This window comes from Onychomys torridus, chromosome 4 (assembly GCF_903995425.1).
Source record: "Onychomys torridus chromosome 4, mOncTor1.1, whole genome shotgun sequence".
Lineage (NCBI taxonomy): Eukaryota > Metazoa > Chordata > Mammalia > Rodentia > Cricetidae > Onychomys > Onychomys torridus.
Genome location: NC_050446.1, coordinates 87,231,881 through 87,246,005, shown reverse-complemented (window position 1 = coordinate 87,246,005; position 14,125 = coordinate 87,231,881). Strand labels below are relative to the sequence as shown.

General features: G+C 39.0%; 1 protein-coding gene across 1 annotated transcript in view; it reads left to right on the top strand.

The window, feature by feature from the left end:
* Ryr3 (ryanodine receptor 3) overlaps window positions 1–14,125 on the top strand; it is a 521,956-nt gene that overhangs the window by 200,738 nt on the left and 307,093 nt on the right.

The window sequence follows — 14,125 nt, the reverse complement described above, 5'->3', positions numbered from 1 at the left end:
GACCAGCTTCCCTCAGAAAATAGATGAGCACACCACTGACACTGGCTAAGAGGATCCCTTCTCCCCCTCTTACCCTCAAGTCTACCAGAGAACATGGAGAGGCCAAGAGCACCTTGAAACTAAAAATGCCTGTGAGGCAGGTGATTTTTCCATGGAGGATCTCACTGAGATTTTATGACTCTAGCCAGAACACAACCATGTTACAACAGTTGAGAGAGATCTCCTGTAGAATTCTGGCTGATTTCACTGATGACAAGCAAATGCAGTCCTTCCTTAAGACTCTGTTGTCACAACTGTTAAACAGAGTAGAGTGCTCTGTTACCTTCCAGAAAGTTCTTCAGCCAGGGAGTTGATTGCCCAGGTATTTCAGAATAATTTTTAATTTTCCTATCCCCTAATGACCTACTCATTTATGACTGTTTATCATCAAATTCTATAATTGTAGAGCCTGGATATTCAAATCCAATTATCTCTGCTCCATTCTCATTCCCCATGCTCCACTTGATGACACTCTGTCTTCTGGGATACTGTAACAGCCTACTGACTGTTTTCATTCCTTTTGTACTGACTGCCTCCTCCCAGTCTTCCCCCTCAGCAGTCATGAATTCCTTTCTAAAGTTCATGCCCAATTAATTGTGTTCCCTTGTTTTAAATTCCTTTATTTCCCCAGTGCTTTGAGATGAATTACAAACTCCCCAACACAGCTGAAAGTCCTACAGTATTTGGTGAGCCCTATTCATCTTTCTGCCTCATATGTCACTACATCCCACCCAGCACTTAGTGTCCCAGACACACTAAACTCCTCCCACTGCCTCCAGCATGCCAGTTCTCTTTGCCTCTGATCCTACCTACCAGCTATTTCCTTAGTGTAGCACAGCATCCCTCCTCCTCTCTTCCCTTGTGTAATCCCTCCTTATCCTTCAAGGAACCAGTTTAGACATCAGATCAGCCCAGAAGCCTCCACTGACCCTACAAGTGTGTTTCATGGAAGAGACACTAAGCTTTTCTATGGCTGTTCTCTTCACTCTGCACTCTCATTACATATTTTAATTTTTTTCCTCTCCCAGAGAACATACTGCTCATGGGGAGGAGCAGTTTGCAATTCCTAAGAAGCATAGTTTATTCTAATTTGACACTGATAAAATCATTCCCAATACATTTGTGGTTGATGAAACAGTGACCGTCGATGTGATTGAGTTCGTGCTTACATTTTGGTCATTTTCCAGACCATAATGTGATCTTAGATAAGACCTCTAAAGGCTTAGAGCCAAAATGTTCTTTCCTATATAGTTAGTGTCTATATCTCCAGGATCATAAATGCCAAAGGTTTATGGTTCTTCATTGTTCTGATTAGTCAATAACTTGATAATAACATTTCTGTGTTTCTCAGAGCATTGACATGAGCGAGATCTTTCCTCCTCCTTTGACTTCACTTCCTCTTCCTCATCTTTGCATTAGCCTCAGCATCCCACATCTCCATGTATGCCCCCCACCAAGCATTGCCAGTTTGATGAAACAGCAAGAAAATACTTGCTTATTCTTTTTCCAAGATTCATCATGTCCAGATATCCTTGATGAGAAACCTGACTAATTTTAAGTATCGCCATGGTTGGTGTCAAATAAGACCTCCTCTGCTCATAGCTGACCACTCAGCAGACCCAGAATAGATAGAGAGTTGAGTTGAAATAGATGCCTATATTGATACCTTGGTTATTGTCTTATCCTGTTATATTCAAAGAAAATATTCCAAAGGGTTCCTTGATATTTATCATTTAGTTTGAATCACTCAGAGAATTCTATAAATAAGAAAGTAAACTTCTTTGTTACAGAGAATTTGATCCATAGTCTTATTCTTTACTTTGTCTTTAATATGGACCAATAACAATTTATTTTCCAAGTAAAAGAAAAAGACAACTTAAAAAAATTGAAACCTCAGTTCTAGAATATATTAAACAAGGCCTCCTTAATCACCAGCTATGTTATAGCAGAAGTTTATTCAATATAGTTGTATTTTTAAAGTGCATCTATTCTTTATAATATTTAGATAGTTATATGTTGAATATCATTGAAGGACTCTACTCTTTTGAAAACTCATTCAAAACAAATGATCCATGACATTTTATTATTAATTATCCATTGGATAATGGTCACAATATTGATTTTTGTCTCCAAAATTTATCATATTACCTTTTGTGATATTTTACCATATATAAACAAAATCCCATAGTTATCTCCTATCTTATTATTGTTATTACTGATCTTTATGGGAAATCTTAGAGGAAGAAGAATTTTTTTTTAAAGATGGATCACAGATGGGAATAGTGTTCTCAAAATTATTATAGTTTTAGCATCCCTTTGATGACTCTGCGAAATAGTTACCTGGATAACAGCTTCAGCCACTAGAACCTACTTGCAATCCTCTCACACTTCCATCTGGGCTTAGTCTTTAGTGTGAGAAATGCTATTTTTATATAATCTCTCGAGTCTGTCTGTTTTGCTTTCCTAAAGTGACTGTGCACATTTACTATTAGCTGTTAATTTGATTTTAGAAGATAATACTCAGTAGGGAAGAAAAAGAAGTTTAAAAAATAAAAAGGAAAAATAAAGAAGGAAGTGAGCTAACACGACAGAGCATAATGAGACTCAGGGGAGCCTGGGGATGTGTGAGCAGGATGCTGCCTTCTTTTGATGACATGCCATTCTGTTTGGAAATGGCCATTTACTGCTTTTAAATAAGTATTACTTTCAGTAATGATCACAACTGCCACCGAACAGAATGCCTTGAAGAGTGTAATTCTTTTCCCTTCTAGTCAAAAATTGGTCCTTGTGTGCTGCACCTGTTCACTGCTGTGTAGCAACTGGGCATTTTAAAAAATGATTTCGGTGTTGTTTGCTCTTTCACGTGATGAGTGTACAGAAGCTTTTTTTTTTTTTTTTCAAGGATTAACCATTTTGCAGCAATTTCTCTTGGTAACAAAGGCACCTAGCCAAAGTTAACAGTGGAGAATTATTATTGAAATGTCCTTAGCTGCAGCAAATGGTATGTGAGAGCCAGCTGTATGTTGAAACGGAGAATTAATTATAAGGGCCTCTGGGCAGAAAGGTGCAGTACCTTTCAGAGAGTTCCCAAGCTAATCTCACCTGTGGATCTTCTCCTCCTGATCTAATCCTATCTGATTTTATTTTGGGGAGATTACCAAAGAATAGACCCTTGGCATGAGGCCAGCTCTATGGCGGTTGTTTGAGATAAATGCTTGCATGCAAATATTAAAAGTTTTCAGATTATTTTTTATTGACCTCTAGGTTATGGAATGTTCATGAGCATTTAGCATGTTGTGGAGCCAAGAACAATGTCCATTTCCTCCAAATCCCAATCCCTTCACTGTCCAAAAATAACTCATTTATAGTATAGCAACACCCCTAAGAATCACACAGGCATATTGTCAGTCCTGCCCATCCTGACCAGGTGGCCTCTAGAATAAATTGTCTTTTTCATGCCTTACTTCCCACCTCCTCCAAATGCACCCTTCCACACGGAGTGATTGTCAAGATCAGTGCTCATGGCTGCTAGTCAGAGGGCAGCTCCTCCCTTTATCTCTCCACTTCCTCCTCTCACAGATTTTTTTTTTTTTTTAAAGAAAATCCACACTGTGACAAAGGAAGGATTCCCTTATGAAATGACCAGGCACATATCAAATCTAGTGCTGCCCAACTCCAAATGGGTTCTGACACTAAATGACACAGTGCCTCTAGAAATGAAAGCCTTTGCTTAACACCCTCCCCCACTGCACTTTTTCTGATAAGGGTTCTGACTTCATCAAATGTCAAGCCTGTACAACTAAAGGGAGAGATTAAATACGTATATGTGTATATACATATGTGCATATATATGTACACACATACATGTACTTATATATAAGTAAGGCTATGTGGTTGCAATGTGAACATTAATTTTATCCATAACCTAGAAACCTAAAATTATGTTTGACTTTATAAGGTTAAACATCTTGTATGCTAATACATTCAACCTTCGAACAATGATTGGAAATGTGAAATGGAAAAATAGTATCTCTGCAAGAACCTTCATCATAAATACCCTCAAAGGGGTTCTTTGTAGTGAGTAGCCATCCCAGCCTTGGCCTGGAAGTTCCAACCCCCATTGAGGCTTCGGTAATGGTCACACCCACAAGGCTGAGGGAGGAAGCTGAAAACCCAGGATCAAGAGGAGAGGTCTCTCTTGGCTCTGGGACCCTGGACACTGAGGTAGACCAAGCAGAGTTCTCCAGAGAACACCGCCGGACTGTGCCATACCTTTGCCAGACCCTACAACCTATCCCTTCATTTGTGAGTTAGCCCACAAAATAAACCTCCCTTTTAACTACGTGGAGTGGCCCTTAATAATTTCACCAATAGTTCTTCTCTATTTCTATGTGTTACTTACACAATAGCCATTTACTCTAAAGTGAGTTTCAGGTTCCTTTCATTTGTCCTTGTCCTTAGAGTGGGGAATACTACACAGAGAACATTTGCTAGAGAAATTCTCACATGTGATGTGGCATGCTTATCATGCACTGACCCTTCTTAAAGAATGCACATCTGTGCCTATTGAAAAGCTAGGGACTGTTACTAAGGATCATGTGACCTTGTAAACAACCAATGAGAACATAGACATGCTATTCATGCAAAAGACATAAAATTAAAGCATAATTCTTTGCTGTAGTTTTTTACCTTACAGCCAAGTTCAGGACACACAGCTATCACATAAAGTTACAGGGAATTGCATAAAAAGAAGGAATCTGCTACCTCTGATGCTACTAGGTAGCAAACAACAAACCACACAGTTGCTGATGAAAGTTTTCAGAAGACTTTCCTTTAATGGCAGAACTCTTGCTGTTCCCAGACTTAAGGAACTTCTCCAGAATAAAGAAGGCTAAATGAATATTTTCCACCTTCTTCCTGGGTCCCTAGATCTTCATAGACATCTCTATATTACAGAAACAAAGGAACCACCCCAACCCATCATCTAGTTTTAGCCTCTGACTTTGAGATGTTTCTGATCCCTTTCTAATTGTCAAAGGAAAAATTCAGATTGAGAATGCATTTGATTAGGAAGAGAGCAAGACCTGTGGAGGAAATGGGTACATGATTGTGAATCACCTGGATACCCATTTATAATGTTAAAAATATTACACCTTTAAAAAAGAGAAATTGTTTAATGGTTCACCTCCAACAATAGGTAATTCATTATGCCTTTGGAATACTTTATAAGATTTTCTTCTTGAAAAAAAGTACAAGGTTACCTGTGTTCATTTGATGGTATAATCCTAGCTTGCCTACATGTACACCAAAGCCCTAGAGCAAGATAGGCAGGCTATACCGGAATAGCCACAGTAGGTATGAAAATGTGAACTTTCTTTGTACATGTTAGTTAAGAGCTCCTGTTCCAAGCTGTTCAAAACCTTGCTTTGGTGACTTTGTCAGGGACCCTCATTGCCTTCCCAGGTCTGTTGCCTTCCAGAGTATTAATCCAAGAACAGCCCCCTCCATCACTCAGTCTGTAAAACCAGGACATCACATCATTCCATTCTTAACAGAAGATCTCATACTGCAATGGTAGCATGTCTCATTCCATTCAATTATTAATGAGTTTGACTTGACCTTGCTTTTTATTTAGAAGGGAGAAAATCAGTAACAGATTCTGAAAGCTGCCCCCATTCATTTTTTTATATATAGCTGGTGATCAACTCCCATTATGAAGCCAATAATATTTTTGTGTCCACACAATAATAAGTCTCTTAGTAAATTGCTCTTACCTACAAATGCTTGTCAAAACCTGCTCTTTAAATCTGCCCTACATTAGAATTCCCCTTAATATTTGCTTGTGGCAGGCAGCTTGTGTTAATGACAAAGCAAGAGACAGAAGGTTTAGGTTGGTCCTAAAGCTGCAACTACTTAGAAATGTAATTCTAGGCAAATCTCTTTTTTGTTTTGTTTTGTTTTTTGCCGGAGCTGAGGACCGAACCCAGGGCCTTGTGCTTGCTAAGCAAGTGCTCTACCACTGAGCTAAATCCCCAAACAGCAAATCTCTTACAGATCTGAGACTTTGGTTGCAACATCTCTGAAACAGTACATTGCTTAGATATTCAATCCCTGGTTTGCTATATCAAGTTCAAATGGGAAGGTGTCAACACCTTCCTCCTGTGGACTGTCTGGTTGGTTGTAGCCCATCACTAAGTCCCTATGAAAATGTTGACCCATTCATATCAGCCATTGCACTTAATATTTTGACTCCTATATTTAGACAGAATGAATAAATGTGTTGGTTCTTTTTCTGCTTTGGTGTGGGCAAAGATAACCTTCCAAAGCCCACCTAGGACAGCATCTCCTAGGGAGTAAGTGCTGATTATATACTTTGACCTTTAGGAAACCTGGTTCTCCTGTAAAATCCTTACAGAAGGAGAATTATTCCATCATTTTGACAAGATTTGGTTCTTCAAGTAACCAACCATTATTTTTAAGAAATTAAATGTTGTAATAAATGAGAGGAATACAAAGTAGGGTCTCTGTGATTTTGTTTTTCACACACCAAATTGTCAAAATATATTTATTTTTCTCTTTCTCACTGTTCTTCCACAAGTTACGATGTGATTTGGGGATTTTGTGCTGATGGATGAATTTCAATGCTTCTGTGGTGAGATTATATATATGAAGAAATGAATTATTAACTGATATTTCATTTTTTGGACTAGTCTTTTTGATAACATGGTACTTACTATATTCCATCTTGAAGCCATTACTTACTTCACAGTAAAAACCTTCTTTAATTAAGAAAAAATGCTGATTAATTCATTACAATAATTCTAAATTGCCTGGTATAAGGACTGGCCATTTTTCTTGGGTAGATTTTTCTAATGTTGAATAGCATCACAGGAAAGTCAGAATTAGGCTATAACACTTCATGTGTTTGCTGTTTCTTAGTGACATCAACACTAAACAAATGAAAAACAACAGCATACTTTAACACATAGTCTGATTCTAGCTACAATAAAATGGTCGACAGGTTAGACATCTCTACCCCCTTGGTTCTCATTGTATTCTGTTTCTGTTTTCTGTAGTAAGCCGAAGTTGATTCCTCAAATGAGTTGAAAGCTTTCAGAAAATCCTGTGCTCACTAAAATATCCATTCACTGTTTTGTTTCTTACTTTGCTAGCTCAGTGACCTCTCGGAATGGGTATGTTTTTCCCTCCTTAATATACATGTACTTTGCATGGGCAACTGACTCCAGCTGTATTTGTAATGATCTGGGCCTTTCACTTGTTAAGTGTTCAGGGCATTTCCATTCTCTGTGCTTCTGCTACTTTAAAAATAAAATACTACTGCACCACACATTTCAGTCTTGTAGAGCTGAGAGGTGGCTGCACACTTAGAAATCCCAGCCAAGCAGCTTGTTCTTCCACTGCTCTGCAACTGGGAGAACAGCTTGTCTGTGGACTTGTGCTTTGCTTTTATTTTTATTTTTTGTCAGATTTCCCCCCTTCAAGATGTTTAAAGTTCTTTTCCAAAGTTTCTCCTTTTTCCTCTTGATATGGTCTAGATAGCTTGTGTCCTTAGATTTCAACTTGATGAGATGATACAAGTGTGCAGCCTTGCCTTCATTCAAGCTTCCGGATGCTTCAGACTTCTGGTAGTATTATGCAACTCCAGCTCTGCTCACCCATAAGGCTGGAATTCATAATAAAAATGAAAAAAGCTAGTTTGGTATTCTTTTGTTTCTCATGTGATATTTCCCAAAGTGACCCAACAGAAACAATTAAATGTTAATACCAACAATTAAGGTTAACTAGCTTTTTACATTTCTTCACATCCCCATAGAAACATTTTCAAGTGAAAAAGTGCAGAGAGTTTTTAAAAGCTCCAGATCCTCTCAGATCCTCCACTTTGTAGTTCTTGCTGCAGCTTTCATGTAATTGCCTGTTCTGTGATGATGCCATCCTCTGCTGAAGTGAAAGCTGCACATGAGACCAGTCTGCCTCTGTGGTCCTGATGGTGTCTTGTAACCCTGAGAACATTTAGCTTTGCTGGTTGTTACACACACCCTGGAGTTCTTGCCATTCTTGCTGTAGACATTGAAATGCTGGTAGGGTAGCTTTGTCGAGTGACCGTAACCATCTTAGAAAGCATGACTTTCTGATGAACAGGGGTGTTTTTGTTTGGCTTTCTAAATATTTCATGGCAAAAATAAACATGTTTATTAAACTTTAAGAGAGGATAAAAAGAAGGATTTGAGTATCTGTGCTTTTCCTAGTACATTGATATGTTTTCATGGGAGATTTTGCAGGATTCAAGATAAGTAATTGATATGGCAGAGTGGGTGCTAAGATAGGTTAGAGAAACAGGATTCTGCATCAGGAGGAACCATAACTGTAAATTGTTGGATACGTGGCTTTAAGGGCAATATTTTCTAATGCTCACTTACCTTTTATCAGTAAAGCACATTTGGAATTCAAGAAATCCTAAGAGAATAGAAACCCTTCCATTTATTTATTAGACAATTTCTTTGATCGTGTAATTCATTTTTTAATAGCTACCAGAGTTTAAATTATATATTTGCAGAGAGAATTGGTTGAACTAGAGAAAATAGCTTGCTTCTATTTTGTGAGAGATTAACAAAAACACCAATTTGGATATTTGAGTAAACAAAATTTAGCTTAATGCCAGAGAGTCCCTGATGCCAGTGGGACACTGTAATTTTCATTCGAGTAGGAACCTGGGGCAAGTGTCCCATTCCCCATTTACCACTGTCTGGCTGGAGAACATGTAAGGACCTGAAGCGATGAAGTAAAATAGTGGGAAGAAAGCAGAAATCAAGACTAGAAGGTCTAGCGGACCCGGGGGGTAAATGACCCCGCTGTTCTGCAGAGGCCAGTATAGCTGTTCACAAAGATGGAAGCTGGCAGTATGTGCTTCTCTCTTTAGCTGTGTTCCTTTCAGGCTTGGGCTCAGGATACATGGAGGGGACAGGGGGTGTCAAGACAGACTGAAGCTTTGTTCCAAAGGAGATAATTAAGAATGGGCTTTGGGAGTTTGTGTCAGAAGACCCTTCCCTGACTGACTTGCCTAAGTCCTGCTCTCTGGGTGTGGGAGGGGTAGGAGATGGAAATTCATGGTGGGCCTGCTCCTAAATATTGCTGCTTTCATACCTTTGCTATGAGTAAGTTGAGCAGAGCATACTGCTTTTCTGTGTATTTATCTCAATTGTTTTCTAAAATTATGACTTGTTTTTAGAAATTTTCAGAGCTCTTTTTTTAAGTGCCAAAATTTCCAGATTTTATTTTATGTTTTTATGGGTACAGATAACTCAGCTGTGATTGCTGGGTCAGCCATGCAGAGGAGGTTATGGTGTTGACTTTCTAAAATAGAATGTTTTACTCTGCTCTGCAGTTCATAGTGCAGCTGCAGAGGATAGAGAGACGCCTCGTCCCAGCATCCTGAACAACTATGTCTCCACTCTTTGCTACCCTGGCAACTTTACATTTTATTTTCCCCGTGGGTTTTTTTCCATGCCAGCTTAGTGAAGACTCTCTCCAAATGCTGATCCAAGTTTAGAATTTACCTGAATTTCAGAATTAATGATCCAGTGTCTCAAATGCATATTCTTTCAGCCTAGAAATGGGCTCAATAACTTCTGTACCAGCATGAACTATGGCCTCCTAACACTGGGGGATAGAAAGGGGATAACAAACTGCATGACATATCAAAGCCTTTTGCTCTGCCCTTATCAATTTTGTGATTAGTCTTGACTCCATACTTACATACAGCATCTTGTCATGATGGACATAAGCCCAGGAATGATTTTGGAAACCTCATAGCAGTATAGATACCAGAAGTGGTAACACTGTGACCCAAGACATTTGACCTCCGGTTGCCAAGTGGATGAACAACTGCTATTTCTCAATCCATCATTACTTCTAGACAACTGTTTGGACAGGTGTCATAGGTGTGGAAACAAAGGTACAATACAAGATTTACTAGCTGTTTCCAGTCTCTGTCAGTGGGAGAAACAGTAGTTCTGTAATATCCCCAGGCTTATTCCAAAAGACAGTGTCAATTGAACCTACTACAGTATCAAATGGACCTCCCACCCTTCTTCCCTAACCCTAATCTTCTCCTATAACACAAATCCTCTGGCCACTTGTCTCTTCCCTCATGTGGAGCCACTGAGACTATGCTGACTTCACCTCTAACTGTATTGATTTTATCTGTAATTTGTATTCAATTTTATTAGATTCCGCTGCTTCCAGGGCACTGGAGAATAGCTAATTCATAGAACTAAATCCTTGATCCTATCAGGTCCAACTCTAACTGGTTTCTTACATCTTCTAATATTTTACTTGCAGGAATTTCAAATGCTGTGTGATTCTGCCAGTCCGTTTTGTCAGCCAGTTCATAATTATATACTTTTCTCTAAATATATTAACTTCATTTTAATGCTTTTCACAAATGTGGATAGTTTTAGTACACAATAGATATCACCCAACAAGTAGATAGATGGCATTTCTGAACTTATCCCCTTGCATAAAAGGAATGTGTTTATGTCTCTCTTTTTCTTTCATTTATTGGACTCTGGTATCAAAACATAATTCTAGCAAAAGAAAAACAGCCTGTCTTGTGTTTATTTTTCATAATCTATGTTTACTTTAAAAATAAGTTCCTTAAGTCCCTCCTTCTGAAGAATGACATTTTGATTGCTGTATCTAAGGAAATGTGTCAAAATAATCAAAAGATTTCCATATTTTACATCTCCCATTTATGTTCAATCATGTCTACTTCAATTTTTCCTCATATCCCGGTATAAGACATAGGTACATCCAGTACATCCAGCCCAGATGATCATGTTTTTTACATACATACAGATATGCATCCCTCCAAAGCAAAAGGCGTCAGTGTCTATAAGATTGCTTTATATGCATAAACTTGATCCAGGAAGAGGAGCTTCAGGCGAAATCCAGAATTTTATTTTCTTACACACCCCAGAGGTTCCTAAGCAGGAAGCTGCTGAGTCAGATTCTGTGACATCACTTGTGTTCTGTATCTCCTGAAGCAAGGTCCAACTGGCTTCAGACCATTTAGTTTGTAGCCCATGAGACCTTGCACAGCATTCTGTAGAAGCCGGAACTCCTGCAGTATTAAGGATTGGCTTAACAGAAACACATATCCACAATAAGAGACAAACCAGGTCACCATGTTAACAAAATCAGTGTCAAGACCAAAGAACTACCCAGTGTTCTCTCCCATCCTAAATAGCCTTTCTAATTACATCCTTATTCTAATTTACATCCTCATTTTATAATCTAGTGATTAAAAAATAACTTCAATTTGGGGTTAGCATAATTTGAAGAACATTGCTACAAGTTTTGCTTCGAAACTCAAATGTTCACCACAGTGACCATTTTTTACAATACAACATCCTCTGATGGATCAGTATCATCTTACATTATTATACCTCTTAAGATGTATCCCAAAGTACAAGTATCATTTTATCTTAGATTCCCAGATGCTCCCTGCTTGATCCAAGCAAGCATGTCTTTTTAGGATTGAGATTGGGGAAGGTTTGGTCCAATCAGAAAAGCGACCTAACTCCTTAATAACAGTATAAGAATTTATTTGTGTAAAGAACATGGATTTATCATTCACAGTGATGAATAAAATATTTGTCTGGGCTCCATTTTCCCCACACCTTGTTTAAATATGAAAACCTAGCCAGGCAGTGATGGCACACCTTTAAGCCCAGCACTCAGAGGGCAGGTGGATCTCTGTGAGTCTGAGGCCAGCCGGGACTACAGAGTGAGTTCCAGGACAGGCTCCAAAACTACACAGAGAAACCCTGTCTCGAAAACAAACAAACAAAAGATAAACACCTAATGAGACATTTTTTTCAATAGCAGACATCCTGTGATCCATGGTTGTGCTACACTGTGTTGTATTCCTCCATTCACGTAATAAAAAGCACTTCCATGGCCCTTTCCATCTTCTGGTTTCCTGACAAGACCTTCTAGATTGTCAAGGAGGACTTCCTTTCTTGATCCTTCAAGCTGCATAAACAGCCTCTTGGTGTATATTGGCAATGGGGTGGTGATGTTATTGCAATAACTAGGAATAGCCTGTCTCATTCCAGTCTGTCCATCTTTCTCTCTGGTTCTGCTTCTCCTTGAGGGCTGCCTACTTACTACTGCTTTCAGACTACATGTGATTTGCTCTTTGAATTCCTGGAGGAAGAAGTGTTGATGCAATGCTCGTTTTTGGTATCAAGTTTTATAACATTGCATTACGAGTAACCACAAAGTCCACTGAGAAACAACTGAACAACTGACTTGGTTTTTCCCTATCCATTGAAAAAGGCCAATGGGGAAAACAACAACAAACAAACAAACAAACAAAAGGGCAAGTTAATATAATTGAGATTTTGTTTCATTAACCTTATAGAATTTCTAAATCTGAATGATTTTCCACCTAAATTGTGAGCAATGGTATTTACGAGGTGGTCTCCCCCTGTCCTCCAGGAACTTTGTGAGAACTCCACTTAAAATGCTTTCTTGTCTTGCAACAAAGCTTGCTATGAGGCCTTGTAGCTTTGGGGAAGTCAGGTTTCGCTATCAGCCCGGTATGTTATCCTCTCCCTGTCAGTTTGATAAATTCCCTTTCTATACAATGGGGAGAAAATAGATCAGATGGTACGTGTTCTATTTGGGTCCCAGCTTCCATTCACAGATGTAAAGGAGAATTGTTTTTAAAATGAGGCTTTTTTTTCTGCTGACAGAGGGGCTAGGTGGTGAGAGGAACACTTGACCCTAGACTAGGTCTCTGGAAGGTGGGCTTTTTTTGAGAGCAACCAGTGAAAGGACTGCCCAAATATTAAATTATTTACAACTCTGAGAGATACCGACTCTGCAGACATGGACAGAAGTGGAGTAGTGTAGATGATAGTGCATAATTTTGAGTAAGGCATACCTTGAAGGCCTGAGGGCCTGTAAGACACAGAAGCCAGAGGAACATTATAAGATCAGAGGTGACTGATTCCAGTATTGTGTCAAAGAAGAAATGATGCCACTCTCCTAACTCCATCTCCATCTAGGTTCTGAGGAGTACAGAGGTGAGGAGCTTAGGGATATAAAGTTGGCTTTAGGCACATTTCATGGATGCAGAGAAAGCAGCAAGATCATAGTGGGGCCAGTACAATGGGGACAGAAGGATGAGAAAATAAAGGAGGACAGTTGTTTGATGGAGGACACTTAGAAAAGATAAGGGAAATGGGAGCTCTAAGAGCTTCAGAAGAGAAAGGGACAGAGTCAGACAGCAAACTATGGCCATTTAGGGGTGCTTTTGAATGCACATAGATAGAGGTACTCACACCCAGTAACTGTCTGCTAGTAGTAGGTGCTTTCTCCTGTTTTTAAATCTGTCCATGTCTGGGATAAACAGTAATATTTTAGTAGAGAGAAATAATAGGGATAATGTGAAAGTTTTCATTTCATGGTACTCTGACCATCTTGGGTTCTTGGTAGGAAATATCGCTTATACATTAAATTTGTTAAAAAGAAATTATTGGGCAAAGTTCCTGGTCCTGACCCTGCATGGAACTGGCCCCCTATTCCACCAGCAATCTTAGTATAGGTAGTTCAACTAAAAACTAGAGCAGTGACGGAAAAAAATCAGGCTGACAGGTCCTTTTTTGAAGAATGAACCTGATGTTGTCTAGTTCTAAGAAATCTGTTAGATATGGAAGAAAGGGGAAAAATTAATTCTAATAAAAAAAAAGTAATTGGCTCATTTCTTTCCAAAGTATTCTTGTCATCGGTCTAATTGTCACTAATACCTTGACAAATAGCCTGTCAATTTGTTTTTTTTTCTTTTTTTATTAGTATTATTATTATATTTGTGTTATAATTTTACACATCAGCCATGGGTTCCCCCGTCCTCCCCCCTCCCGCCCCTACCCCCACCTTTCCCCCATCCCCTCCCCTCCATTCTCATCTCCTCCAGGGCCAAGACTCCCCTGGGGATTCATTTAAACCTGGTGGATTCAGTACAAGTTTGTTCTTTTGAAGGTGCCATAAGAAGAGCTGT